The sequence below is a fragment of the Portunus trituberculatus genome, chromosome 30, assembly GCF_017591435.1.
Source record: "Portunus trituberculatus isolate SZX2019 chromosome 30, ASM1759143v1, whole genome shotgun sequence".
Lineage (NCBI taxonomy): Eukaryota > Metazoa > Arthropoda > Malacostraca > Decapoda > Portunidae > Portunus > Portunus trituberculatus.
In genome coordinates, this window is record NC_059284.1 from 12,250,250 (window position 1) to 12,262,214 (window position 11,965).

Genomic DNA, 11,965 nt, shown 5'->3' on the forward strand with positions numbered 1-11,965 from the left:
AGAGAGAGAGAGAGAGAGAGAGAGAGAGAGAGAGAGAGAGAGAGAGAGAGAGAGAGAGAGTGAGTGAACATGTACTTACAATGGTGACGCGCACCCTGACACACACATAGGCCTACTGGCGCTGACACACAGGTCTATGTGAGTAATCCTCGGTGTCACATCACTCCCCAACACACAGAGACACTTATATAGGCCTACCCCAGGGTGCCACTTTTCTGATAGGCTTAACCCAGGGTGCCACTTTTCTGATAGGCCTACCCCAAGGTGCCACTTTTCTGATAGGCCTACCCCAGGGTGCCACTTTTCTGGTAAGCCTACCCCCAGGGTGCCACTTTTCTGATAGGCCTACCCCAAGGTGCCACTTTTCTGATAGGCCTACCCCAGGGTGCCACTTTTCTGATAGGCCTACCCCAGGGTGCCACTTTTCTTCACTTGAGCGACGTTTTGTCACTTTGCACAATTGTGGCGCCTCGGTTTGGCGGGAAAGTGAGCGTGGTGTGTCCTGTGTCATGTGTCGTGTGTCATGTGTCTGGCGCGGCGTGTCATGTGTCGTGTGAACACTGCAACACTCTCACAACACTGTGTTACTACACACATCCCAGCAAAGTGCCTTAAATCCACGCTAGAGTGTCGGGGCGCGGCAGCGTGCCCTGCCATTGCACACAGTCAGACACACTGAAGGGGCGCGGGACACCATGTCGTTCATTTAGGCTTCATAATATATCAAAAATCAAACCACACCAGCGAAACAAGTAACAAAAACCAAACGACAAATTAAGAGGTGTGAGAATCACTAATTACACACACAAACAAACAATGACGTCCTTGGAAAACAAACAAATAATATTAATAATAATATCTGAAGGGTGAGCGGCGCGGCGCTTTGTCGCGCGCTTGGCGCCAACACAGATTTCAAAATTATATTCATTAATTTGCGTCAAAATACTCGTTCACAAACAACACTGTAGTTACGGAGTGGTGTCATCAGCGCAATAAACCTTAGAAAACAACGAATGTTTGTAATACATTACATAAATACTTCAACAAATGTTTGTAATACATTACACAAATCTTAGCAACAGTAGGCTAGCAATTCATTCTATTTCATTTCTTCTTGATCTATTTCACTATTTTCAATCATTTTACAGCCTAGCAAGGTCATTCATTATTTCCTCCAGTTCTGGGAACCTTCCTTTACCTGAGACACGCCCATCACGCCCACGCCCACCCACGCCCATCATAGCCTACCCACTACTTCACATACACCCACCATTACCCACTATAGGACGCCCACAAGCACACCAACACGTGCACACCCACCCACGAGGTAGTGGCTAGGTTGTGATGGGCGTGTGTGAGGTGTGGGCGTGTTGGTGAGGTGGTGGGCGTAGGGGAGATGCTCTTAACTTCACCAGTACCATGACGCGTTTTTCATATTCCTTGTGGTGACTATTTGGTGATTTTATACAGAGAGAGAGAGAGAGAGAGAGAGAGAGAGAGAGAGAGAGAGACTGATAACTTTATTGTTACAGCACTGTGCGGTCCGGCACAGACAGGAGCTGGTCCGGGGCTGGTGACCGCAGTGACCTTTGTGACCGTGTAAACTCTGGGGCTGGTTCTTGCGAGCAGGTTGGGGCGGTGGCTGGACGGGGCCGGCATTAGCTGGGGCAGAGGGCTCGCTACGTCCCGCTGTCGCTCCAAGGCAGTGACCCTCACACACAAGTCCTTGACCTCGCCCCGGATTTCCAGCAAGAGCTGAACCACGTCCTGGAGGGTCGAAGGCACGCCAGCCTGCGATGCGGGGACTGCACGCTCAGCCCCCTACTGCAGCAGTATAGTAAGGGGCAGTCCTGGGTGGCACAGGGTCAGGTGGCCGTGAGGCAGGCGTGATGAGAGAATAAAGCATTTCTAAGCAAGATTTGAAGATATAAGAGCATTTTTTTGGGTGTTTTTACGGTTCTCAAGGCAGAGTGACATGATTTCTACATTGCTAACAGGAGAAACACTTTTGAAAACCTTCCAATCATCTCTGAGGCCTTGGAAAACAGTCGTGGAGAGAGAATAAAGCTTTTTGCAATGTGGGCGTAATTCTGCCTTCAAAAGTACGCCTAGGGGTGGGTTGGACGTAAAATTCACACGAAAAACTAGGATATTGTTGAATTTTGTAAGATTTCAGTACAGTATGGTGTGTTTATATAGAAGTCAAGTATTATATCACTGCCATTTCTTAAGTATACTGTTTCAAACTAATATATCTTGTTTGATGTTTTGTTATACGTTTTATCTAGTCATATCATACAACAAAAACGACTATAAAGTGATATGGAGGGACAAAAATTTTATTAAAGAGCGAAGAATTATGAGAAGAAGTCATTACGAAAAGATTGACTCAAAGCGAGAAGGTAAAATCAATAAACGACAGAAATTTATAGACGACAGAAGAGTGACGGTATTACAAGAACATCGCTATTATAGTATCAAGGACTTTTAATATATATTTTAATTCCTATTTATATATGTTGAACTCCTTTCTCGTGCTGTGGGTGGAGTGGGCGGCGTGTCGGGGCGTGGGCGGCGTTGAAATAGGTGATATAAGATTTTGGAAATTTGGTGTGTTCTGTTCTGTCTTATTTCAGTCCAGCTGGTCTATCCCAGTGCATCCCAGCCTCTCCCAGTACCTCCCAGCTTCTCCCAGTGTCTCCCAGCCTCTCCCAGTGCCTCCCAGCCTCTCCCAGTGCATCCCAGTGTCTCCCAGCCTCTCCCAGTGCCTCCCAGCCTCTCCCAGTGCATCCCAGCCTCTCCCAGCCTCTCTCAGTGCATCCCAGTGTCTCTCAGCCTCTCCCAGTGCCTCCCAGCCTCTCCCAGTGCCTCCCATCCTCTCCCAGTGCATCCCAGCCTCTCTCAGTGCATCCCAGCCTCTCCCAGTGTCTCCCAGCCTCTCCCAGTGCCTCCCAGCCTCTCCCAGTGCCTCCCAGCCTCTCTCAGTGCATCCCAGCCTCTCCCAGTGCCTCCCAGCCTCTCCCAGTGCATCCCAGCCTCTCCCAGTGCATCCCAGCCTCTCCCAGCCTCTCTCAGTGCATCCCAGCCTCTCCCAGTGTCTTCCAGCCTCCCAGTGCCTCCCAGCCTCTCCCAGTGCCTCCCAGCCTCTCTCAGTGCATCCCAGCCTCTCCCAGTGACTCCCAGCCTCTCACAGTGCCTCCCAGCCTCTCCCAGTGCCTCCCAGCCTCTCTCAGTGCATCCCATCCTCTCCCAGTGCCTCCCAGCCTCTCCCAGTGTCTCCCAGCCTCTCCCAGTGCCTCCCAGCCTCCACCATTGCCTGCCAGCCTCTCCCAGTGCATCACAGCTTCTTCCAGTGCATCCCAGCCTCCCAGTGCCTCCCAACCTCTCCCAGTGCCTCCCAGCCTCTCAGTGACTCCCAGCCTCTTCCAGTGCCTCCCATCCTTTCCTAATGCCTCCCAGCCTCTCCCAGTGCATCCCAGCCTCTCACAGTGTATTCCAGCCTCTCCCAGTGTGTTCCCATACCTCCACTGCACAAGTCTGTATATATTGCATTTGTGTCCTTGTTCATCAACTGCGTTCAGCCTAACTGATCGTTTCTCTTCTATGTCTTTGATCATGTTCTCATACTCCTCTCTCTTCCTCACATTCCACATTTCTTCAATATTGTTTTCATATTTTCTATATATGTTGCTCCACAATTTCTTTACCTCCTCCCCCCACCTTCTCCTGCTCCAGTTGTACCCCATCTTCTCCATAGATTTTAGGGATTTTCTCCTTGATCTTTTCCCTTTTAGCTTCTTAATGTACTCCCACATCTTCTTTCCTCCATCCTTGCTTTCCTTCATTTCTTTGACTGTTTTCTCTTGTTTACAGATCTCCTTTTTATTAGCACATGTACCCTTTCTTTTTGCTTTGGGTATAACTCCTTCCACCTTTCCTCTCTTCTTCATTTGTTGTTGCATTTCTCCTCCTCCTTTCTTTGATTTCTTTCCTAATTACATCATTTATCCATACAGGCTCTGTGTTCTTGCTATTCTTTTCTCCTCTTCTCCTATATTTTCCTTTTCAATGTTCTCCACTTCCTTATTTAGCGCCTGGCTTTCCATGCACACCCAAAATCTTTCTAAGGAATTATTGTCTGTTTTATAATACTCCTTCACAACCCACTCTTTTCTCTCACATTTTTCTTCTCTCTTTTATTATTAGCTCCACTTCAATTGGATTGTGGTCTGACATGTCAAAAATGTCCTTCTCCTCATCTATATGCATGCTCTTGAATTTCCTATAGACTTGATTTGTTGCCAGTACATAATCAATAACACTCCTTTGTTCATTTCTGCTCCATGTGAACTCTCCTCCTGTGCATTTGCAATCATCATTTAACATTATCAATTCCAAAATGATTTCTCCATTTGTATTCACCTTCTGCTCCCCTTTGAAGCCCACATGTCCATTAAAGTCACCCATGACTAAGAGCGGGTGAGAGTTTCCATTTATTATCCTTTCCATTTGTAGCTTAATATTATTATTTCTGGGTGGATCGTTAACACTCAGGTAAACCACTACTAGTCTCATCTCCCATCCTCTCATTTTCCTTTTGTGTGCAATATATCCGGACATTTTGTTGGTATCTTCTCTAGCTCTACTCCTGTATCCTTCCTATATAGCACCATTAGTCCTCCCTTTCTATCTTGCTCCTCTCTCATATTATCTACTATCACACAGTTATCACTGAAGTTTATATCTCTTAGCTTCTTCTGGGTCTCTGTTAAGCAAACTATACTATCATCACTCACTAACTCTTCTACTTCTTTTGCTTTAGTTTGTGTTAGCCCTTGTATATTTATTACCTTCATTTTGACACTCTTTTCGCTGATTTCTTTGTCCCGTACACCTGTATTTCAGTCCCCACCAGTGCCTTCTCCTACTCTCACAATTTTTCCCCTCTGTATTTTCCACTGGCCTCCTTGTCTTCTTTTGTCTTGCAACTTTTCCTTTAGCATTGCGTCTTGTTCTCTCTCTTTCTTAGTTTTGTCAGGGCAATCCTGATTTGACTTATGTCTTCCTCATGACAGTCTCTCAGCTGTCTGCCCCTCTTCACCACCTCCCATTTATCATATACATCACGCAGACATACATACTATTAGGGGCCTCTCACTCCCTCTCACTTTCATTCCCATTCTGTACATCTTCTCCACCTGTGCTCCTTCCACCCATAACTTCTCATGAAATACATGCTCACAGACTTCTCTGTCCTCCTTTTCTCTCTCCCAGTCCATCCCAGCCTCTCCCAGTCCATCCCAGTGTGTGTGTGTAAATAATAATAATAATAATATGGTTTATTAGTAATTGCAGTACATAGATACTGAAAATGCACACATGGGGATTGAGGAGACTTAAGATGAGAACCTTAAGTTAGCTGTTTATGGGTGGCACCATGGAGGGGATAGCACTGTGATGATAACGGTCAGTTCTTGGGGCCTTGAGTGGCGTGACCACGTTTGTGTGTGGTGTGGCATGGATTGGCTGGGGCGCGTCAGGGGAGATGTTGTAGCCGTGAGTGGCACAGCAGGCCTCTACCCATCTTGACGAGGGCCGCTTGGTGTGTATTTACCTAGTTGTATTTTATCTAGTTGTAGTTTTACAGGGCCTGGGCTTTATGCTCGTGTGGCCCCGTCTCCATATCTACACTTATCCAATCTTACTTTAAAAGTATGCACACTCGTTGCAGACACTACTTCTTCATCTAAACTGTTCCACGTCTCAATACATCTCTGCGGAAACTATATTTTTAATATCTCTCAGACATCTTCCTTTTCTCAGCTTTTTACTATGCGATCTTGTGCTTCGGATGTCATATTCTTCTCTCAGGATCAGTTTCTCATTATCCACTTGGTCCATTCTGTTGATCAATTTATAAACTTGTATCAGGTCTCCTCTCTCCCTTCTTTGTTCCAGGGTTGGTAGATCCATAGCCTTTAGTCTCTCCTCATATGTCATCCCTTCAAATTCTGGAACCATTCTTGTAGCTATTCTTTGTAGCCTCTCCAATTTCCTTATGTGTTTCTTTTATGAGGAGTCCACACTACTCCTGCATATTCCAATCTGGGTCTTATTATAGTACTTATCAATTTCTTCATCATTTCTTTGTCCATGTAGTGAAATGCTACTCAAATATTCCTTAGCAAATTATATGTTTCTCTATAAATTCTATCAATATGGCTTACTTGTTGATTGTTTTCTTCCATCGTCACTCCTAAGTCCTTTTCCTTTTTGACTTTCTCCAGTTCTACTCCGTCTCCCATCTTATAGATTCCCACGGGTCGTCTTTCACTCTTTCCCATTTCCATGACATGACTTTTGTTCACATTGAATTCCATTTCCCACTTCTTACTCCATTCCCAGATCTTATTTAGGTCTTCTTGCAGTATTTCAGTGTGTGTGTGTGTGTGTGTGTCATACAAAGTCAGTTTTTATCCAATATTTCTACATTGTGTTGTTTAAATAGAGATAGTTTTGTGTATTTCTTTGCTACAACAACATTCATTAAAGTTTCTCTCTCTCTCTCTCTCTCTCTCTCTCTCTCTCTCTCTCTCTCTCTCTCTCTCTCTCTCTCTCTCTCTCTCTCTCTCTCTCTCTCTCAGATGTTAATCAAGTTTGATTTATTTGAGATTGTGTAAAATTATTTTAAGAAAGTTTGTCATGTTTTGAGGTCATTTAAGACAGTTTGGTAGGTTTTGAGGGCATTTTAAGACAGTTTGGTAGGTTTTGAGGGCATTTTAAGACAGTTTGGGATGTTTTGAGGGCATTTTAAGACAGTTTTGAGGGCATTTTTTAAGACAGTTTTGAGTTAATTTTAAGACAGTTTGGTAGGTTTTGAGTTAATTTTAAGACAGTTTGGGATGTTTTGAGGCATTTTAAGAGTTTGTCATGTTTTGAGTTAGTTTTAAGACAGTTTGGTAGGTTTTGAGGCCATTTTAAGACAGTTTGGGATGTTTTGAGGGCTTTTAAGACAGTTTGACATGTTTTGAGGCATTTTGAGATAGTTTGGTATTTTTGAGGGCAATATAAGACAATTTTGGGCATGATAAGACAACTTTATTGACATTAGGAAGGATGCATGGAGGTCACAAGATTATTGGTGTTCTGTTTGTTAATCTCCAGGCCACATACTCTCCCTGTCTCCACCACCACCTGACCACCACTCTCTGCGTCTTCCATGCTGCTCGCTGACAGCATTCCATCGTCTGCAAAGAATAAGTGAGTCACATTTAAAGTGTCATCTTTGAAGCACAAATTTACACTTTCTAATGTCTTTATTATTATTTTGAAAGTTATTAACCCCTTCAGTACTGGGACCTATTTTTACCTTGAGGTTTGTGTACCATTAGACCATTTTGATGACATTAGGAAGGGTGTATGGAGGGCAGAGGATAAATGGCCACAGTCTTCACTATTTTAACCCCTTCAGTACTGGGACGTATTTTTACCTTGAGGTTTGTGTACCATTAGACCATTTTATTGACATTAGGAAGGGTGTATGGAGGGCAGAAGATTAATGGCCACAGTCTTCACTATTTTAACCCCTTCAGTACTGGGACACATTTTACCTTGAGATTTGTGTACCATTAGACCATTTTGATTGGACATTAGGAAGGGTGTATGGAGGTCAGAGGATAAATGGCCACAGTCTTCACTATTTTAACCCCTTCAGTACTGGGACATTTTTACCTTGAGGTTTGTGTACCATTAGACCATTTTGATGACATTAGGAAGGGTGTATGGAGGGCAGAGGATAAATGGCCACAGTCTTCACTATTTTAACCCCTTCAGTACTGGGATGTATTTTTACCTTGAGATTTGTGTACCATTAGACCATTTTATTGACATTAGGAAGGGTGTATGGAGGGCAGAGGATAAATGGCCACAGTCTTCACTATTTTAACCCCTTCAGTACTGGGACGTATTTTTACCTTGAGATTTGTGTACCATTAGACCATTTTGATGACATTAGGAAGGGTGTATGGAGGGCAGAGGATAAATGGCCACAGTCTTCACTATTTTAACCCCTTCAGTACTGGGACGTATTTTTACCTTGAGATTTGTGTACCATTAGACCATTTTATTGACATTAGGAAGGGTGTATGGAGGGCAGAGGATAAATGGCCACAGTCTTCACTATTTTAACCCCTTCAGTACTGGGACACATTTTTACCTTGAGATTTGTGTACCATTAGACCATTTTGATGACATTAGGAAGGGTGTATGGAGGCAGAGGATAAATGGCCACAGTCTTCACTATTTTAACCCCTTCAGTACTGGGACGTATTTTTACCTTGAGATTTGTGTACCATTAGACCATTTTATTGACATTAGGAAGGGTGTATGGAGGTTAGAGGATAAATGGCCACAGTCTTCACTATTTTAACCCCTTCAGTACTGGGACACATTTTTACCTTGAGATTTGTGTACCATTAGACCATTTTGATGACATTAGGAAGGGTGTATGGAGGTCAGAGGATAAATGGCCACAGTCTTCACTATTTTAACCCCTTCAGTACTGGGACATATTTTTACCTTGAGATTTGTGTACCATTAGACCATTTTATTGACATTAGGAAGGGTGTATGGAGGGCAGAGGATAAATGGCCACAGTTTTCACTATTTTAACCCCTTCAGTACTGGGACACATTTTTACCTTGAGGTTTGTGTACCATTAGACCATTTTGATGACATTAGGAAGGGTGTATGGAGGTCAGAGGATAAATGGCCACAGTCTTCACTATTTTAACCCCTTCAGTACTGGGACACATTTTTACCTTGAGGTTTGTGTACCATTAGACCATTTTGATGACATTAGGAAGGGTGTATGGAGGTCAGAAGATTAATGGCCACAGTCTTCACTATTTTAACCCCTTCAGTACTGGGACGTATTTTTACCTTGAGATTTGTGTACCATTAGACCATTTTATTGACATTAGGAAGAATCTATGGAGATCACAAGATTAATGGCCACAGTCTTCATAATATTTAACCCCTTCGGTACTGGGAGGCATTTTTACTGTGAGTTTTGGGCGTGATTAGACGATTTTATTGACATTAGGAAGAGTCTATGGAGGTCAGAGGATTAATGGCCTGAGTTTTCACTATTTGAATCCCACATAATAAGTTTGTGAAGCTGTATAGAATCACCAAAATAGAAAACAGAATGACTATGTATGAAAGCACGTCCTGGTAGTGAAGGGGTTAATTTGCCAAGTGTTATGGAGGCTGTATGTACATCCCCCTGCTGTCTGTCTGTCTGTCTGTCTGTCTGATGCCACTTGTTAAATTTTGTGTTTGAAGTCTTAGTCTAGTTTTGTCTCCAGGGTAAACTTTTGTTATTAGGTCTAGTACTTTTCATTTATTTGATATTCCATAAGAATTTTGATCCTATAATCCCTTCTTATACTGTCTAAAACTTTGCAAACATCTATTGATATGACAATTAAAGATTTTTTTACTTTGAAATGATTTTGTACACAATATCTGAGTATGAACAGGCCATTTTCTAGCCTACCTCCCAGGAAGCTGGAGCGCATTCCCTATTATTGCACGTTATAATGGGTTCGGGATACGGTAATTCTGATTTGTGGTAAGGTTTTCAGGAACGCACATGTACCGTGTAACGAGGACTTACCGTACATGTAAAGTAGTTAAAGTACATTAATATACAGTTTAATGACGCAGTGTTGTCTGTGTGGACACTCTGTGTGGATGTTGGTGCTGTGAAGGAATGAAAGCTGTTTATGTGACATAGAGGAAATATATTATTATAAAAAGACTGACTTTGCTTCAATCCTGCAAATGTACCATACAAGAAGTTAAGAGATTTTTGAGCCACATTTCACTGAGTGTGCAGAGATTTATCTATTTGTGTGAGGAATGTGTTCCCGAGAGCATCATGTCATGTCAAGATGGCACAAAGGTAAGCTGATTACTGACCTAAGCTGTCTGAGATGTCACTGAACCAAAGCATTTTATCAGAGACAGGTCTATTCGTGGGGAACCTCAGTTTCAGTAAAAACACTCAATTTTATCCCAAAACACACTCAAAACACCATGTAACTCCTTAAAATGCCCCAAAACACCCCAGAGCTCAATACAAACACACCCACACACACTCAATACATCCAAACCACTTAAAACACTCAATTTTATCCCAAAACATTTCAAAATGCCCCAAAACAAACTCTGAGCTCAATACAAACACACCCACACACACTCAACACGCCCAAACCACTTAAAACACTCAATTTTATCCCAAAACACACTCAAAACACCATGTAACTCCTCAAAATGCCCCAAAACACACCCAGAGCTCAATAGAAACACACCCACACACACTCAATACATCCAAACCACTTAAAACACTCAATTTTATCCCAAAACATTTCAAAATGCCCCAAAACAAATTCTGAGCTCAATACAAACACACCCACACACACTCAATACGCCCAAACCACTTGAAACACTCAATTTTATCCCCAAACACACTCAAAACACCATGTAACACCTCAAAATGCCCCAAAACATACTCTGAGCATAAAGGTAAGCTGATTACTGAGCTAAGCTGTCTGGGGTGTCACTGAAGCAAAGCATTTTCAACAAGGTAAGCTGATTACTGAGCTAAGCTGTCTGGGGTGTCACTGAAGCAAATTTTCTCAACAAGGTATTTTCTCAACAAGGCAAGCTGATTACTGAGCTAAGCTGTCTGGGGTGTCACTGAAGCAAAGCATTTTCTCAACAAGGTAAGCTGATTACTGAGCTAAGCTGTCACAATTGTATCGTCATTGGGCATTATCATTTTATACTTCTCCATGCATTCTAATATCATTCTTCCATTTCCATCTGGCTTTTGTGTTCCTTTGAATCCCACGTGGCCATTCAAGTCCCAGATTGTAAGCAGTGGATGTTGTGCATTAGTCTCTATGATCTTCTCAATTTCCAGTTTGATAGTACCATTCCTTAGTTTATCATCTACACTAAAGTACACTACAGTTATGTTAACCTCCCATCATTCAGTACTAGGACCATTTTAACCCCTTCAGTAGGAAGGGTGTATGGAGGGCAGAAGATTAATGGCCACAGTCTTCACCTGGGAGACATTTTTACCTTGAGATTTGTGTACCATTAGACCATTTTATTGACATTAGGAAGGGTGTATGGAGGGCAGAAGATTAATGGCCACAGTCTTCACTATTTTAACCCCTTCAGTACTGGGACACATTTTACCTTGAGATTTGTGTACCATTAGACCATTTTATTGACATTAGGAAGGGTGTATGGAGGCAGAAGATTAATGGCCACAGTCTTCACTATTTTAACCCTTCAGTACTGGGACACATTTTTACCTTGAGATTTGTGTGCCATTAGACCATTTTATTGACATTAGGAAGGGTGTATGGAGGGCAGAAGATTAATGGCCACAGTCTTCACTATTTTAACCCCTTCAGTACTGGGACACATTTTTACCTTGAGATTTGTGTGCCATTAGACCATTTTATTGACATTAGGAAGGGTGTATGGAGGGCAGAAGATTAATGGCCACAGTCTTCACTATTTTAACCCCTTCAGTACTGGGACACATTTTTACCTTGAGATTTGTGTACCATTAGACCATTTTATTGACATTAGGAAGGGTGTATGGAGGGCAGAAGATTAATGGCCACAGTCTTCACTATTTTAACCCCTTCAGTACTGGGACACATTTTTACCTTGAGATTTGTGTACCATTAGACCATTTTATTGACATTAGGAAGGGTGTATGGAGGGCAGAAGATTAATGGCCACAGTCTTCACTATTTTAACCCTTCAGTACTGGGACACATTTTTACCTTGAGATTTGTGTACCATTAGACCATTTTATTGACATTAGGAAGGGTGTATGGAGGGCAGAAGATTAATGGCCACAGTCTTCACTATT

General features: G+C 42.8%; 1 long non-coding RNA gene across 2 annotated transcripts in view; it reads left to right on the forward strand.

Annotated features, from left to right (window-relative positions):
* The window catches only part of LOC123510930, a 12,665-nt gene extending 5,253 nt beyond the window's left edge, over window positions 1-7,412 (forward strand). The window contains exons 2-3 of one of the 2 annotated variants that reach the window (XR_006676649.1): window positions 1,533-2,586; window positions 7,165-7,412. This is a non-coding gene — a long non-coding RNA (uncharacterized LOC123510930). The remainder of the gene's footprint in view (window positions 1-1,532; window positions 2,587-7,164) is intronic. The other variant, XR_006676650.1, reaches the window with a different exon arrangement.
* The last annotated feature ends 4,553 nt before the right edge of the window (window positions 7,413-11,965 follow it).